Source organism: Biomphalaria glabrata, chromosome 18 (genome assembly GCF_947242115.1).
Source record: "Biomphalaria glabrata chromosome 18, xgBioGlab47.1, whole genome shotgun sequence".
Classification (NCBI taxonomy): Eukaryota; Metazoa; Mollusca; class Gastropoda; family Planorbidae; genus Biomphalaria; species Biomphalaria glabrata.
In genome coordinates, this window is record NC_074728.1 from 8854916 (window position 1) to 8872326 (window position 17411).

Genomic DNA, 17411 nt, shown 5'->3' on the forward strand with positions numbered 1-17411 from the left:
CTAAAATTTAACATTGATACAATTTTGTAGTGGTAAAATTTAACAGTGCTCATATTTAATAGTGCTGAAATAGCGAAATAAAAATATCTCTTTAACAATACATTCATGACCAAGACTACCTACATTCTGCACACCTGATACACCAAAAAGCTAACTATTTTTAGAGTTATCGCCCATAGCGGAAAATTCCAAATATATCCCACTCAAAATTGAAAGGTAAGCTGTATACATTTGTCCATTAGTTTGTTCTCCTAAAAATCTTCAAGTAATATTATATTAAATCTACTACCGATTTCCCTATCCAGGTATTATGTTTGTCTCGAGAAGGGCGGGATATAAATGAACTACTATCTACCCATCCCAGTGGCACTACACCCCAATGATGGCCCTGGCCTATTTCAACACATCTTTCCATCCATCCCAGTGGCACTACACCCCAAGGATGGCCCTGGCCTGTTTCAACACATCTTTCCATCCATCCCAGTGGCACTACACCCCAAGGATGGCCCCGGCCTATTTCAACACATCTTTCCATCCATCCCAGTGGCACTACACCCTAAGGATGGCCCTGGCCTATTTCAACACATCTTTCCATCCATCCCAGTGGCACTACACCCCATGGATGGCCCTGGCCTATTTCAACACATCTTTCCATCCATCCCAGTGGCACTACACCCCAAGGATGGCCCTGGCCAGTTTTACCACATCTTTCCATCCATCCCAGTGGTACTATACCCCAAGGATGGCCCTGGCCTGTTTCAACACATCTTTCCATCCATCCTAGTGGCACTACACCCCAAGGATGGCCCTGGCCTGTTTCAACACATCTTTCCATCCATCCCAGTGGCACTACACCCCAACGATGGCCCTGGCCTATTTCAACACATCTTTCCATTCATCTCAGTGGCACTACACCCCATGGATGGCCCTGGCCTATTTCAACACATCTTTCCATTCATCTCAGTGGCACTACACCCCAAGGATGGCCCTGGCCAGTTTCAACACATCTTTCCATCCATCCCAGTGGCACTACAACCCATGGATGGCCCTGGCCAGTTTCAACACATCTTTCCATCCATCCCAGTGGCACTACAACCCATGGATGGCCCTGGCCAGTTTCAACACATCTTTCCATCCATCCCAGTGGCACTACACCCCATGGATGGCCCTGGCCAGTTTCAACACATCTTTCCATCCATCTCAGCGGCACTACACCCCATGGATGGCCCTGGCCAGTTTCAACTCATCTTTCCATCCATCTCAGCGGCACTACACCCCATGGATGGCCCTGGCCAGTTTCAACACATCTTTCCATCCATCCCAGTGGCACTACACCCCATGGATGGCCCTGGCCAGTTTCAACACATCTTTCCATCCATCTCAGCGGCACTACACCCCATGGATGGCCCTGGCCAGTTTCAACACATCTTTCCATCCATCCCAGTGGCACTACACCCCATGGATGGCCCTGGCCAGTTTCAACACATCTTTCCATCCATTCCAGTGGTACTACACCCCAAGGATGGCCCTGGCCAGTTTCAACACATCTTTCCATCCATCCCAGTTGCACTACACCCCATGGATGGCAATGACCTATTTCATTTCCATCCATGCCAGTGGCGCTACACCCCATGGATGGCCCTGGCCTATTTCAACACATCTTTCCATCCATCCCAGTGGCGCTACACCCCAAGTATGGCCCTGGCCTGTTTGATCACATCTTTCCATCCATCCCAGTGGCACTACACCCCAAGGATGGCCCTGGCCTGTTTGATCACATCTTTCCATCCATCCCAGTGGCACTACACCCCAAGGATGGCCCTGGCCAGTTTCAACACATCTTTCCATCCATCCCAGTGGCGCTACACCCCAAGGATGGCCCTGGCCTATTTCAACACATCTTTCCATCCATCCCAGTGGCACCACACCCCAAGGATGGCCCTGGCCTGTTTGATCACATCTTTCCATCCATCCCAGTGGCGCTACACTCCATGGATGGCCCTGGCCAGTTTCAACACATCTTTCAATCCATCCCAGTGGCACTACACCCCAAGGATGGCCCTGGTCTGTTTGACCACATCTTTCCATCCATCCCAGTGGCTCTACACCCCATGGATGGCCCTGGCCTATTTGACCACATCTTTCCATCCATCCCAGTGGCACTACACCCCATTGATGGCCCTAGCCATTTGACCACATCTTTCCATCCATCCCAGTGGCACTACACCCCATGGATGGCCCTGGCCTATTTGACCACATCTTTCCATCCATCTCAGTGGCACTACACCCCATGGATGGCCCTGGCCTATTTGACCACATCTTTCCATTCCGATCTTTTCTTCTCCATGCCCGAACTCTTATCTGTTGTAGATCTGTCTAGACATCATCAAGCTACCGTGCTCTTGGTCTGCTTTTGGGGAGCCAGTCTTTTGGATTTCGCCGGTAATTAATTTGTGCTCCTCTGTTCTCTGTCATTCTTTGGGCGTGACCTCCCCAACGTAATCTGTTCTTTTTAAAAATTTCCATCACTATGGCTGGCAAATCTTTTAGTGCGCGTCCTTCATTTGGCTTCATCGTGTATGTCTCCATTTAATTTTCTGAGGATTTTCCTTTCCCAAGGTTATTTAGCATAATTGCGGTTGTCCAGGTTTCACTCGCATGTATGACGTGTAGTTTTAGGATGTAACTTTTTGTGACTCGTTTTCATTGCTTTCTTTTCTATACATGCGCTCTTCAAACTAGGAGAAGATAATTTGGTGTAAAGAAGAAACGCTCATTCTATGTCAATTTAGTGGTTCTTTAAGTTGAATTATAAATGCATTTTTTTTCAACATACAATTGAAACCAAAATGAATATGGATTGTTTGTATTACATTTTTAATAAAAATAATAAAACAATAACATATAATATTTTATTATTTATAAAATTTGTAGTCTATTATAATTTGATTTACAGTCGTATAGTAATATTATCATTTAAATCTATTCATTGTTAAAGAGAAGGCCATTTTCATTTGAATAAAAAACAACTGCCCATATAATCCGATAGAAATATTAAACTTAGATAAACACTTTTATCTACTGTATACCTGTAAAATATCACTGACTGACTCATTGATCACGACATCTCTTAAAAACTGATTCGCAACCAGACAGATCATAGTAGTAGTTAGCGAAAAAGCACAAGCTCTATTAAAACCCTGGCATTTTATTTTAGGTATTTCCCTTAAAAGGTTTCAGTCTATATAGAAAGCTTAAACAAAAATATCTCACAAATTTCGTATTTTGAAAGATTTTTATTTTCTTTTCCCCTAAGTATACTTATTTTTAATACTGTTGTAAACCTGGCGGTGACACAGATGGGGGTAGTGTTGTTTGTTTTTAGCCTACCCAAATCGCCACAGTCCAGCGCAGGACGAGCGGTCAACCTCGACCAGTGACAGTACACGCCAGTTCGGCAAGGACCAGTGTCGTAAATATTACGCACGCAAGTCACGGCGAAAGTGATCAACTGGAGTGGTCAAGAAGGTTCGAGGCCAGTTGAGCCACTATATAATAGCGAGTGTGTCCGAATCATTCACGTTACCTCGCAATGTGACCTGTACACGGCGAGAACCAGCACGGTGTGTGAAGTCAGTGCGGAGTAGAGACTAGGTTTTTGTAAAGACAGTGTAAATGTTGTTGCCAACTGTACAGTGTCTGTAATGTATTTGCAATGAAACTGTTACTGATACTTTGGAGCCCTGAGTTGTGAAGTTCTTTAAGTTCGTTGTGTCGTGAGGTGTAGTTTGAAGAGAGCCTGGACAGTAAGAGAGACGTAACAATAGGCCTTACGTCATTTCCAATTTCTTTTAGAAGCGGTCTAAATAAACAAACAAATCCATTCCTAAAAGCATTAATAAGATAGATCTATAGTCTGCTTCTATTTTTAGAGAGAAAGAAAGAGTGTGTGTGAGAGAGAGAGAGAGAGAGAGCAAATAATAATACTTTTTTAAACTATCAAAAAAAAATACAAATAAAGAGCAATAAAAAGATCAATCTAGATCCTTTGTCACTCCGCTACATTCAAAAGTAGTGAGATGTGACGTTTACAGTGAATAAAAAACTAAATTGATATTTCTTTTTATTTACAGAACAAAATACCAAACTAAATGTAGAAAGGGGAACGTGAATGTGGTATTCAATTGGGGCCTTCGGAATATGAATATATTTTGTTTCTCTAGGCCCGAAACTGATGGTATGAAGAAATGTATGCGGTGTCTAGTACTGTACATGGCATGCATTAAGATTAAATGTTGCAAACAAAAAATAAAAATAAAAAAAGAGTATAACTAACCAAAAAGAGAACGGGGGAGGGGGTCATGGTTGAAATAAAATATAGATAGAACTGAGAAGCCGAAATAATATGAGTGCGTGTGTGTGTCGGGGGGTGCATAATGTAGAGGTGTTTCAAAAATCAGATCAAAAGTTAGAGAAATAATGATGCGCAGAAAACAAAATGGGTGTTCCAGAGACGAAAAGAGAGAGAGACAGACAGACAAACAGAAAAGGAAATAGAGATCAAGCCATAAAATTTCATTGCAACAGATACACTAATTCACGGACTAAATTTTGCAATTAATAATTACACCTAGAATTATCGCGGGCCCTATAAAAGCGCGGGGCCCACTGCGACCGCATACGTTGCAGTGGCCTAAGACCGGCCCTGATGGTCCTTTTTTTTTTCTATGTATTTCAAAATAATTTCTTCTTAATATCTTTGTTTGGGAAAGGGAGGGGGGAACACTTATATAAAGTCTTTTAAATGCTCATTGTTAGGGTAATTATGAAGAAAGGGAGCATTAATTTTTAGATGAAGAAAGGGAGCATTAATTGTTAGATGAAGAAAGGGAGCATTAATTGTTATGTGATGAAGAAAGGGAGAATTAGCTGTTAGATCAGCGGTTCTCAACCTTTTAAGCTTGGCGACCCCTTTTTACTATCCCCCACTCTGCCGCTACCCCCCCCATAACATACACAGCAATAGAAGAATACACTAAATACAATCCACATTTTCGATGGTCTTAGGCGACCCCTGACAAATCGTCAATCGACCCCTCAAGGGGTCGCGATCCCCAGATTGAGAACCCCTGTGTTAGATAATGAAGAAAGGAAGCAGTAATTGTTAGACGTAGAAGAACGGGAGCATTAATTGTTAATCTATTAGAATGATGTACGATAAACAGCCCTCTCCTAAACTAATCTAAGATGGAGAGACGACTTCAGGAGGCCAGAGTGTAAGGATGTGTATAGATGGTGAGTTATATTTGTTTCATTATCAGATTATTTCATTTCATCTCAAGTTGAATTTGTCATTTATTGTAGTAACGGTTCTATTTTGTTTTGCTCAGAAAAGAAGTGTATTAAAGTGTATTAAAGTTATTTCAAGTCTTTTAAAATTTACAATAGTATACGCCTTCAGCGGTTTAGTTGTCTGCCAGCAGCCTGATGCGATAAATCAACGACCGTCAACATCACGCATGCATACACACACTCACAATAAACAACGCTGTTATCCATCTCTAATCCATCTACATTGTTTTAAAAAGACGTTGAATATGAGCGCCTGAAATGAACACGGTTCTCACTGAACGGACAGATCTTGAACCATTCCATTTACGGATTAGTGTGATGTCCATACAAAGCGCCCTATTTCTTGCGCATAACTAAACATTGCTTTTGTGTGTGTGTGTGTTTGTTTTGTTTTATTTTTGGTGTTTCTTATGCAGAGAAAATCCCCACAATGAGCGCATTGCAATCACGTGTTGTAATCCATTATTGGACATTGAAAATCCTCTTTCTAATCCAGTTAACTAAAGCAGAGCTTGGACAAGGGGAAATAACACTGCCAGTTCGTTGTCCGAAAACTTATTTTTTTTTTTTTTTGGTTTTGTAGACTCATTAACCAAAGAAAAATATACAATACATTTGTTTCATAGTTGATTGTCTGTGTGATAGTTACGTTCAGTAAGGTTGTTATTGTCAGAGGTGGTAATGGATGCAAGAAGTCTACTACGTATAAATTGCTTCCAATAAGATACGCCTTTTCTTCTTCCTCGTTCTCATTATTATGTTGGAGTGTTCAGATGACTAGACCAATGTATGAGGTGAACTGTTGGAGCGTTCAGATGACTAGACCAATGTATGAGGTGAACTGTTGGAGCGTTCAGATGACTAGACCAATGTATGAGACGAACTGTTGGAGCGTTCAGATGACTAGACCAATATATGAGACGAACTGTTGGAGCGTTCAGATGACTAGACCAATATATGAGACGAACTGTTGGGGCGTTCATATAACTAGAAAAATATATGAGATCAGTTTCCAAATCAGGGAGCTCTATACATAGTTTTCTTTCTAATGGGTTTTTTTGGGGGCCAGTGTCTTGGGCCTCTTGGTAAAGAATGCAGTTTTGAAGGACATGGTCAGCATTCTCTTGAAACACTCCACAAGGGCAGATTTGGCTGGTTCCAGTTTTGAGCTTCCGGTACATATGTTGTCTCATTCTGTTGTGTCGAGTCCTGAGTCAAAAAATTAGACGTTGATTTTGTCGGAAAGTTAGCTTATAAAAGGCGTCATCTTTGTTGTGATTCGGACAAGAGCTTGTCCATTTCTCATTTATTTTATTCACTATTAGTTTCTTCATTTCTTCTGGATATGTATTCACTAGTCCACATTTCGAACCCATCAAATTCATGTGTTTAGAAGTCTAGTCAACCCTGAACAATAAAGAGTCAGTGAGCGTAGGCAGCTTGCAACAGTTAGTGATACACCCTGGCTGGACCTGCAACGCGCTAATACCAAACTGTATCGGTATCGGCCTTTCGTTTGGCCACATCAGCTGCGTGAAGAGAAGTAAACTACTGCATGGGGAACATCGTTCCGACCATAGCTAATGCCCAGGTTTTCATTTCGTTTGTATGGGATGATTCATATTTGCTTCACCACTGAATAGATAATAATAATAAAAATAATAACGGACTGTGATAGCCACGCACGACTCTTATGTTTGAAAGATACTCTGAGACAGAAAGCTAAACTAAAGGGAGCTAGGTTAAAGCGCTACAACGAAACCACCAAAAGAAAGGAGCATAACGCTTTATTTCAGCACATGAGAAAACAGTTCTTCCGTAAACTAGCTGATAATGGTGCTGACAAAATTCAAACCATTGATAGCACTAAACACGGCTCCTTTACCGACTACTGGGCGGCGCTTTGGTCCGACCCACTACATTACAATGTGCAGGCTGACTGGATCGAGGAAATCCAAACTAAAAACAACCTAATACCAGAAATGCCTGATGAGGATTTCACAGCTGAGGAAGTCTCCGCAGCTATTTCAAAAACCCACAACTGGACTGCTCCTGGACCGGACAATATACACAACTTTTGGCTGAAAAAACTTACAGCCGTACATGCACCACTAACATCAAGTTTTAACGAGCTAATATCAGAACCGTCTTCAATGCTGTTAGAACTCACTGAAGGGAGAACATCTCTCCTCCCCAAAAAAGGGGATGCGAACCAACCATCAAACTATCGCCCTATCACTTGTCTGTCAGTGGTGTATAAACTATTAACTTCACTTTTAAAAAGTAAAATGTATAAATTTTGTTCTGCCCATAAGCTACTAGCAGATGAACAACAAGGTTGCATTGAAGAGTCGATGGGCTGTAAAGTACAGCTAACTATAGATGGTATTATATTGCATCAAGCTAATAGAAGAAAGAGAAATTTACACATGTGTTACATCGACTACAAAAAAGCTTTCGATTCAGTTCCGCATGATTGGCTATTAAAAACCCTGGACATCCATAGAATCAACCCAAGAATAAAACAACTATTGAAAGTCTGTATGGATAATTGGAAGATAAACCTGCACCTAAATCGTGATAAACTAGGTTCTGTGCACATAAGAAGAGGTATATACCAGGGTGACTCACTATCTCCACTCTGGTTCTGCCTAGCGATTAATCCTCTATCTACATTACTCCAAGACTCTACAAACGGTTTTAGGGTTGACACTAAATGTACAAAATGTGTGTCCCACTTATTATACATGGATGATCTAAAGCTATATGCAGAAACCGAGCAAAAATTACACACCTTAATCAAAACGGTAAAATGCTTTAGTGACGATATCTGTATGTCTTTTGGCCTGGATAAGTGTGGCATCATAAGCATTAAAAAGGGCAAGGCAACGAACACCAACATTGAATTTGAAGGCATCGAGGAATTGAACTCCGCCTCTATTTATAAATATCTTGGAATAAACCAGAATGCCAAGATAAACCATAAGAAATTAAAAGAGGACTTCCTTGGCAAATATAGGCAAAGAGTTAATAAAATCCTCAACACCAAACTGTCTGGCAGTAATCTCATCACTGCAATTAACAGCTGGGCCGTCCCTGTGCTCCTTTACACGTTCGGTGTGATCAAATGGACTGACACCGACCTACATGACATTGACAGACTCACTAGAAAATTACTAACCAAGTTTCGATGTCTACACCCCAAGTCCTCCACCATAAGGTTATACCTGCCCAGGAAGGATGGGGGTCGTGGATTGCAGAACATCTTCAAATTGTGTAAGATGCAAGTTTTAAAAATACGATCAAAACTGCTCGCCTCCAGCAATAAATTAGTTTCCTTCCTACGGAAATACGACTCCGATGCAACCCCTCTGAACCTACACAATGCTGATGTCAATATCGGTTTGGACGACGTAGGGCATGAGATTCGCCAATGGGAAGAAAAAACACTATACGGAAAATTTCCGGCTTCATTACATGGGGACAACATCGACAAGGCTGCTTCCTTAACATGGCTCAAAGCAGGTCATCTCTACCCTGAAACAGAAGGCTTTGTTACAGCAATACAGGACAGAGTAATCAGGACAAAAAATTACGAGAAGCATATCCTGAAACTCAATGTTGTCGACAAATGCCGAAAATGTGGAAATGTGGGCGAGTCGATTGAACACATTATGGCAGGATGTCCAGCCCTATCAGAATCAGCCTACCTAGGTCGCCATAACCAAGTTGCAAAGTTAATACACCAACACCTGGCTTTGACGTACAAATTGATCGGTAAGGACACTCCCCCTTATTATAAATACTCTCCCCAAGAGGTTCTCGAGTCTACTGAACATCTGCTGTACTGGGATAGGCCTATTCTGACCGACAAAACGGTAGATTTCAATCGCCCGGATCTGCTGTTCATCGATAAAAAAGAAAAAACCGCTACCATTATCGATATCGCCGTACCACTGTCTCATAATTTAAGAAAAACTGAGATAGAAAAACAAAGAAAATATGGGAACCTAGGCTTGGAGATTAAGCGTCTATGGAAATTGTCCAAAATAACAATATACCCCATTGTTATATCAACCGAGGGGATAATAACAACTGACCTCACAGACACCTTCAAGGCCCTTAACATTCCTAGGAACATCTTCGTTGCCTGTCAGAAGGCGGTACTGCTGCAGACCTGCCACATCACCAGAAAATTCCTCAGTGGAAACTGTTAAAGGGACTACGATGAATTTTGTTTCTCTTTAGCGAAACTCGACCCTGGCAGCGCCAGAGAATGACTACTCGTTCATTTCTAACATAATAATAATAATCTTTATTGTCCATATGGCCATGTGCCCATTAAAATAAAAAAGGAAGTGTAGAATAAAAAGATTATTAACTATTTCAACTTCCTCACAAATGTAGAGATTAGAGAAAGGATCAGTACAGAGAATAGACCCCATGATGTTCAGATAACTAATGTAAAGAAAACACTAAGTAAAATTAAATGGCCATATTGCAAGGTCCTCAAGGCTCGCAAAGGCCTTTCTTCCGGGAACAGTACCAGGAACAAAAAGAAGAAGAGGCAGGCAGAGAAAGCGATGGGAAAACAACGTACAATAATGGACGGCCTTTCATTGAGGGAGATTCTGTCCAAGACAAAAGACAGAAGGGAATAAAGAAGGACGGTCAACAGATCTTGTGTGGCGCCCCAACGGTCGGACAGACGGATAGGTGAAGATGAACTATAATGATTGTGTTTCACAAGCTGTGAAACGTTCTCTCGGCGACCTGTGAAATGTCTTATAAATAAACAACTTATAGTGAAATATTGATCTGCAGCCATATAACTATATCGATGATTTTAAAAGAAAATAAAAAGCAATGTACACAATTGATATTATTTAATGCAATGGACTGGCAAAGAGTGCGATGTCTGAATTCTCTCCCGTTATTGATTAAGCAATAAATTCCCATTTGATCTAGATACTGTAGGACTTATCTTGTTTAAGAGAACTCTTTCCACACAATAAAATCTACATCTATGTCAGTTAAAGCAAGTTGACGCCTAAGCTGGTCTTAAAAGAGTTTCCGTGGGACATTTCTGTTACGCCGACCATCTCAGCTCACAAAAGGGGCTACCTTTGGCATACCTTCGTCCCACCCATTCTGGATACGTAGCCTTTCCAACGTAGCTGTCGGACTATAATATATAAGTGAAAGTCCATACTTTCCGTACCGGCATTCACAAGAACATCGTTGTTTGTAGTGCGATCTAGCCAGCTTATGACCACAATGATGGAAAATATAAACTTTAAAACAAAAAAAGCTATCAAATCTAAATGTGAACCTCTGATGTTCTAGCAATGCATTGCCAAATTCCCCATGTCTGGGATCTATCTTGGAGGATAGCTCGTGCAGGCTATTATTAAAATAGTACTTATAAAGAGTTAATTAAACTTTTTAAACTTTTCGGCATAGGAGATAATCTCTTCTATCATTGCGGTAGTGGAACTCTTGCTTCTTGAGCATCATTAAAGGTTGTAGTGCCGATAACTGCCCATTGAATTTAAATGTAATTTTTTGTCCTTAAAGTTCTTATCTTATTTGAAAAATTGGTAATAACTGTGTTATTTTTCGTTTCAACATATAACAAATTCTTATTTCTTTCCTACAATTACGTACTCATATAAATATTGATACCATTGCATCTTTGTTTTACACACAACAACATTTTCTAACGAAAAAAAAAAAAAACTTTTAAAAATGTCGCTTCAAAAAAAAAAAAAGTAAAGATATCTCTTTGTACCATAGCTCAAGAGGGGGGACAATCCAAGAAATTAACAGGAACTTTAAAACTAAGGAGAGGATAGTTTATACAGTCATGCTCATGCTTTCCTTTTTTTTTTTCATTTGTAAAAAAAGAGAGAGAGTTTTTTTAAGTGGATAAGTTTCAGTATAAATGTGGGCTACTTTTATAATGTGTAATGTTTTTTTTTAATTCTTATAATACCTCAGATTTTTTTCGCAATCACAATCTGACATTGAATACCTAGAATACAGCAGAATAAGACGTAACCGTCTTAGTAAGTGTGGGTAACACAATACATAAACTGAAACCTAGTCGAAATAAAATAAGAAACATTGTTACATTCATCGAGAGAGATTTTAAAATACATTCTCAAAATAAACAATGTCAATGGCGCCATGTTTAAAGATAACTGTTGCCAACGAAATGATACAATTACATTTGCCACAGGATAAACTGCTTAAATATATGATTTTACAATTTATATTTACTAAAAACTGCACAAAATATAAGGTATTTGTAAGGTATTTGTAAAGTATTTAAAAATATATATCTCCAAATACATTTGAACCTGAGAACTTTGTCTCAGCATCTTACCAATGTGCCATAGTAAAGACGAATTGATAGAATTCAGTTACATTAAATTAGCAATTTATCACACACATACACACACACACACACATTAAAAATACATACATGTATGTGTAAACAGTTGTACTAACTCTGCGGATAAGAATGTCAATTTAAAATGCAGCTAGTTAAATCCGAGAAAATAACATTGACGTTTTGTTGACATGTCATCGTTGGCTAATCATGTTGTTTGTGGAGCGATCCTATCGCTAAGTCATATTTCTGGAATAACTCAGATTCATGAGAGACTGTAAGACTTATATTAATATTGTAACATAATATCTCGAATCACTCTTAGATATTTGTCACAGTCTCGGTTGACTTGCCTGCTATATGTTCACATCGGGTTACGAGGGTGAAAAGACACGTGAAACTCCCGATATAGAAACAGGAAGTAAGAATGACTAAATTGACTTTTGGTCAGTAGTATCTTTTGGTCACTAGAGAATAGTAGTAACTTTGAGTTGAATAGAGTCGTCTCTGGGACTTGAGACAGTACACGTATTTCTAATAGTTGTTTTCTGTACTTAGAGCTGGATACATATTATTAAAGATTATTGTTACCCGCTGTGATGCGGACGCATTGTAGTAGTGAAATGGTGTTATACAGGACTTGTATATTTCATACCGCTGTTATACGGATGTAGCGTGACCTCCGTTAAATCTTTCTGTCTATGTAAACTACACAGCAACACAGTGGTTACCTACACACGCATTATCAGTGATGCATAACCTTGGCCTCTGACCAGTGATGACGTAGGCCGCGATCTGGTCAGAGCTAAGGCTTTGAATGTCGAAGGTGCCGGATGTAGTTATATTGCAAATTAGATATTTTGGTGTAACGACTAGAAGTGCAGGATATTTTATTATGAAATAAAAGTCATATTTGTCTGCTGAAGATGGACTCAAGTTATTGTATACCATTCGTGTCTGTTACATGCTAAGAGGAGACACGAACCCAGCATTTTTCAACATTACACACATTGACCAACAACATCACCCTTTACATTTTGATGACCAGTACAAGTGCAATATTTACATCGGTCACTCAACCTATTCTTTGCAATATTTGCACAAAATCAGGCTTCCGTGAGTGATTTGTTTATTAATATGGTTCAGATGACATAAACATTTGTGTCACGTAATACTTGTTCTCAAAGGTGTGTTTAAAGTATTTTGATTTCAGTGGCCCACTTAATCGGCAAAATCACTATTATTTTTGCGTGATCTGTCGTTTCGTCTGTCCGTCCGTCTATCAAGCTAAGATCTCAAAAAAAAAATCGTTTTTTTATTATTATTATTATATTTTGCCGTTTTTTTTTTAAACAAGATTATATCAAGTAAATTCGTATGTCTCAATGTCGTTGACAACACACGCATTAATTTAACAAATTTACCAGTTTGTTAATCAATTAGTCGTAATTAACTAATGGAGATAGGCCTGGTGTGGAGTGTTAAGTCGTTCGCTTACAAGTTTAAACCAAATATAAAACCTTGTATTTGTACAAGTATAGTATAAGTATAGCTCAATGGCAGACGCATCGATCTTTCATCGTGGAGGCTTGAATTCCTATTCAAAATCGAGGAATTTTTTAAAATTTTTATTTGAAATCGCTTTTTGTAAAGGCAGAACGGAAGCCTTCTCCCAAATACCCCCTTTCCCCCTCTGCTGATAAACAAAAGTCATTGGGTCCAAGCGTACTTAGCACTCGATAAGCATGAAAGTTGCACTTCAGAATAGCCATTGATATCTCTGATCGCACACATTTATTATTGTTAGTATAGAATAAAGATCTATTTAAACTTTATGATTGATTGAATAATAGATCCAATTTCTCTCAATATTAGATTTGATTTTAAAATATTTTTACAAATTTTATTTGTTTGATGTTTTACTTTTTTGTGCTTCAGTTTTGATGACGACGCAATCATGTGTATTTTAGATTTGAATGATAGAAATACAAACTTCACAGTAGTTAGGGAAGCGTTGTCGATAGACTAAGTGCGCTTGAACTTGGCTTGGCTTAAAAGGGGCTCGAGGTTCGACACCCGACTCGGGCAGAGTTGTGTTTACTGAGTGCCTAAAGGCAGCACGGAAAAACCTTCTCCCAGATACTCCCCCCCCCCCCCCCACTGGTCCACAACTGGAACTGGACCAAGGCGCTCTGAGCATGTTATAAGCTTAAAAGTAGCGCTATTTAAAAGCCATAATTCATTTTATTACTTACACATATAAATAGGTTATGTGACCTGTGACGTAATGACACAAGACTAAATTATAATCATAATTCTAAATTTCTTAAACATCATAAAATATAATATTCAAAAATCATCAAAATCTTTTTAAAAAAATGTATCCTTCGACACACACATTATTTATGTTAACAATTGAGACCAAGATTTTAGAACCATTGAATATAAAATCAGAAAATAAACAAGAATAAAAAAAAAACTAACATAAAAAAAAAAAACATTTCAATATAAATTCATAGAAAAAAAAAAACTCCGTCAGTAAAACAAAAGTTTAGCATAATGAAAAACAGCAACCCGTGTTTAATCATCACAACACAACTCCCTCCAAACATGCACACGCACACAGCCATACCTACACATTGAAACCGCAATGAAAATGTATGGCATTAAAATGACAGGCCAGACATTAACTCTTTCTCTCCGTAATTATTTACCACATTCTGATGTGGAATCAACGTTGGTATCGTCATTTAGGAGAGAAAGAGTTAATGAATGGATCCCCCCCCCCAACCCCAGCAGAGATCCCTCTTTTTTTTTCTTCGTTTACCTTATCATCATTCTCATGTACAGCAGAAAGTTCTTCCTTTTTAATCAGAAGAATAACCCATTGGAAAATAAAGTTAACCTGTATTTATTTCTTTTGTTCATGAATAAGAGGGTGAAGCGAATTTTTTTTTTTTTGCTTATTAACAGCGATTGTGAAAAGGTGAAAAAAGCAAGATTTAAAAAAAATGTTCATAATTTTTTTCTGCACTACTTTTATTCAAGTCATAACTTCATGGAGGAACCGGGAACCTCAACACGGGTCTCAAAAACGGCTCTAGCCTTTTTCCTGGAAATTAAACTGAGAGGAAAAAGAGAGAAAGAGCGACGTCTAGAGTAAAAGAATTTATATTGAATTGTATTGTTTTTTTATGTAGTGTCTATATTATTAAAATGATTTCGAGTTCCAGAATAAAAACTTTGTATTCATTTAAAGAAAATTTCAGTTTTGAGTTTGTACTTTGAAGAAGTATCTTCGGCATCACGATATTGTTGGAGAAGGCTGAGCTCGTCTGCATTGAAGTATTTCTAAATTAGAACATCAGAAATGCATTGTCTGACCAAAACAATCACATTGTAACATCTAGACTTTGTCAAATGGCTCTCTAAATATATCGTCACATTTTGGCCTAAACGTATCATATCATAGTTGTATAATGGCTCTCTAGCTTCGACAGATTACGCAGAAGATGTTTGAGTTTCTTGTACAGGTGTATTAGATGTGTTTAAACTACTTATGAACAAGACCTGCACATTAACAAGATGTAAGAACTAAGACCAGACCGTTAGATACGTGAATAAAGTTTTATGCATAAAGGCCACAGTCGCGTCTCTGTCTGTAATACAATGTTGTCAGCTGTAAGTCCTTAACCCAAAATCAGCTTATACCAACATAAACAAGCTAAACCCATGACTTCACTAAATGTCACGTTCAAAGTCCGTCAACTATGGTGCGTATCTATATACCAAGTGCCTAACAGTGCGTAGATCAATTTCAGATAACAAAGAAGACCCAGTTGCAAACTGCATATTTTGCCACATGCCACATCTAATGCAGACAAAGCCGTTGTACGCAAAACGTCTATTTAAGCTGTCTTTTAAAAGTCAGCATCTATCTACAGCGAATGATTAATTTTTTTTTTTGATGTTATGTTAATGTATTTTATGTAGACTGCAAGTGATTATGAAGCAATACTATATTTCATAGAGTTAAAAGAATCCTAAACTTAAACCACTCCACATTTCTATTGCGTGCCCAACAAGATGTGAACGCGTTGCAATGCTATTAACTGGAGTTTATCTTTGGTTTAACATTGATTTCCTCTGTTTCAAGCTACACATAAGCTGCCATAAGCTAACATTTCCATCAATTATTTGGGAGGATAGAGATTAAGCTGAAAAGGTTTGAGATCCGCTGGTCTGCGATCTGAGGTGTAATTACGGTGATTTTGTGATGAAGATCTGTAATGAACTTGGCGTGCATTAGATGATCTGAAAGTCGAGTCTAGTGCCAGGTCTATGATTATCTAATTAAGCTCAAATGTAGGGTCCAGTTACCCAGTAAGATCAGGGGCGGTCTGGGTATCAAAATCGGCCCGGGCATTACCATATAAACCGGCCCACAAATGAATGGCATGTCATATCATGGGCGTAGAGAGGAGTTTTTTTGGTGAGGGAAATTTTTTTCCTACCCCCCTCTTCAATGTATATGTATGTAATTAATCTTCAATAAATTAATACTGACCTTTCAATCTTTCGGGCGGTTTTTTTTTAGGCTAGATAGGGTTCTTCTTTTAATTAGTGGACAGCTAGAGACTCTGGGGGGGGGGAGCGCTGTGAACTATCCCAGTTGGTTCCTGGGCGAAACATTATTTCCGTTATTTTTAGCTTTAAAAAAATGCATATTCTGAGGTATCGACAGTGCAGTTAGCTTGCCGCTATAAAATGCATAAAACATATCTGCTTTTCACTGCACTTTATTAATGGAGTCCAGCGACTGGTAGAAATTGTAACTATACTTTTGCTTTAGTTTTGTATTGGAAGGGGAGGATAACCACAAAACCCCTTTTGGCTACGCTCAGGAAATTCGGTGTCTGTAGTTTGCTTAAGTTGGCTGCACTGGGTCATTAAGTAAAGTTTCCTTTTCAGACAAAGATGTCTGAGGCAAGTGATGATTCGAACCCCACCCCTCCCTCTTCAGGCTACGCCCATGTGTCATATTATTTGTGTAAGCCAAATTCTCTTCAAAATATATACAGTTTGATAACGCATTGAAAATGCTTGCGTAGGATTAAAAATGTATTATATTTATACATGTATGTAGTCTGAAAACTATAAACAATATAATAGCAGCCTTAATGAGTTTGAAACTTTTTGGTATTAGTTATAGAGTACAGACGTTTCTTCAAAACATAAGATAGTTACATCCTGTTGTGATTGTTGTGAGCTTCTTACTTGGATTATACTTGACACATAATATAATTCTTTCAATAATTCAAAGAGACGCCATAGATGAATTAACAACAAATATATAACTTTAATAAAAGTAATCAGGATAACTGTAGTTGTAGACAACTCATCCAATGTTAACTAGTAAATCTATACATAATTATGAAAACTGACTTCTATATTACTCATATCGTACGACTAGGCTCCATAACTCAGGCCTCTGACAACAACAACAAAACTTCAAGCGCCGTCACTCTGTCCCAACCAATGGACCAAATGAAAAATAGTAACTAATAATAAATAAATAAAGTGTTATGTGTGTGATTTAGAATATGTAGAAATGTATCTATTAATTGATTCTTGAATGATGTAGACTCTAGTAGATTTAGAACTA

The 17411-nt window shown here is 38.7% G+C and overlaps 1 protein-coding gene across 1 annotated transcript in view; it reads right to left on the reverse strand.

Annotated features, from left to right (window-relative positions):
• LOC106077982 (potassium voltage-gated channel subfamily H member 6-like) overlaps positions 1-17411 on the reverse strand; it is a 383405-nt gene that overhangs the window by 258413 nt on the left and 107581 nt on the right. The gene's annotated exons all lie outside the window — the stretch shown is intronic.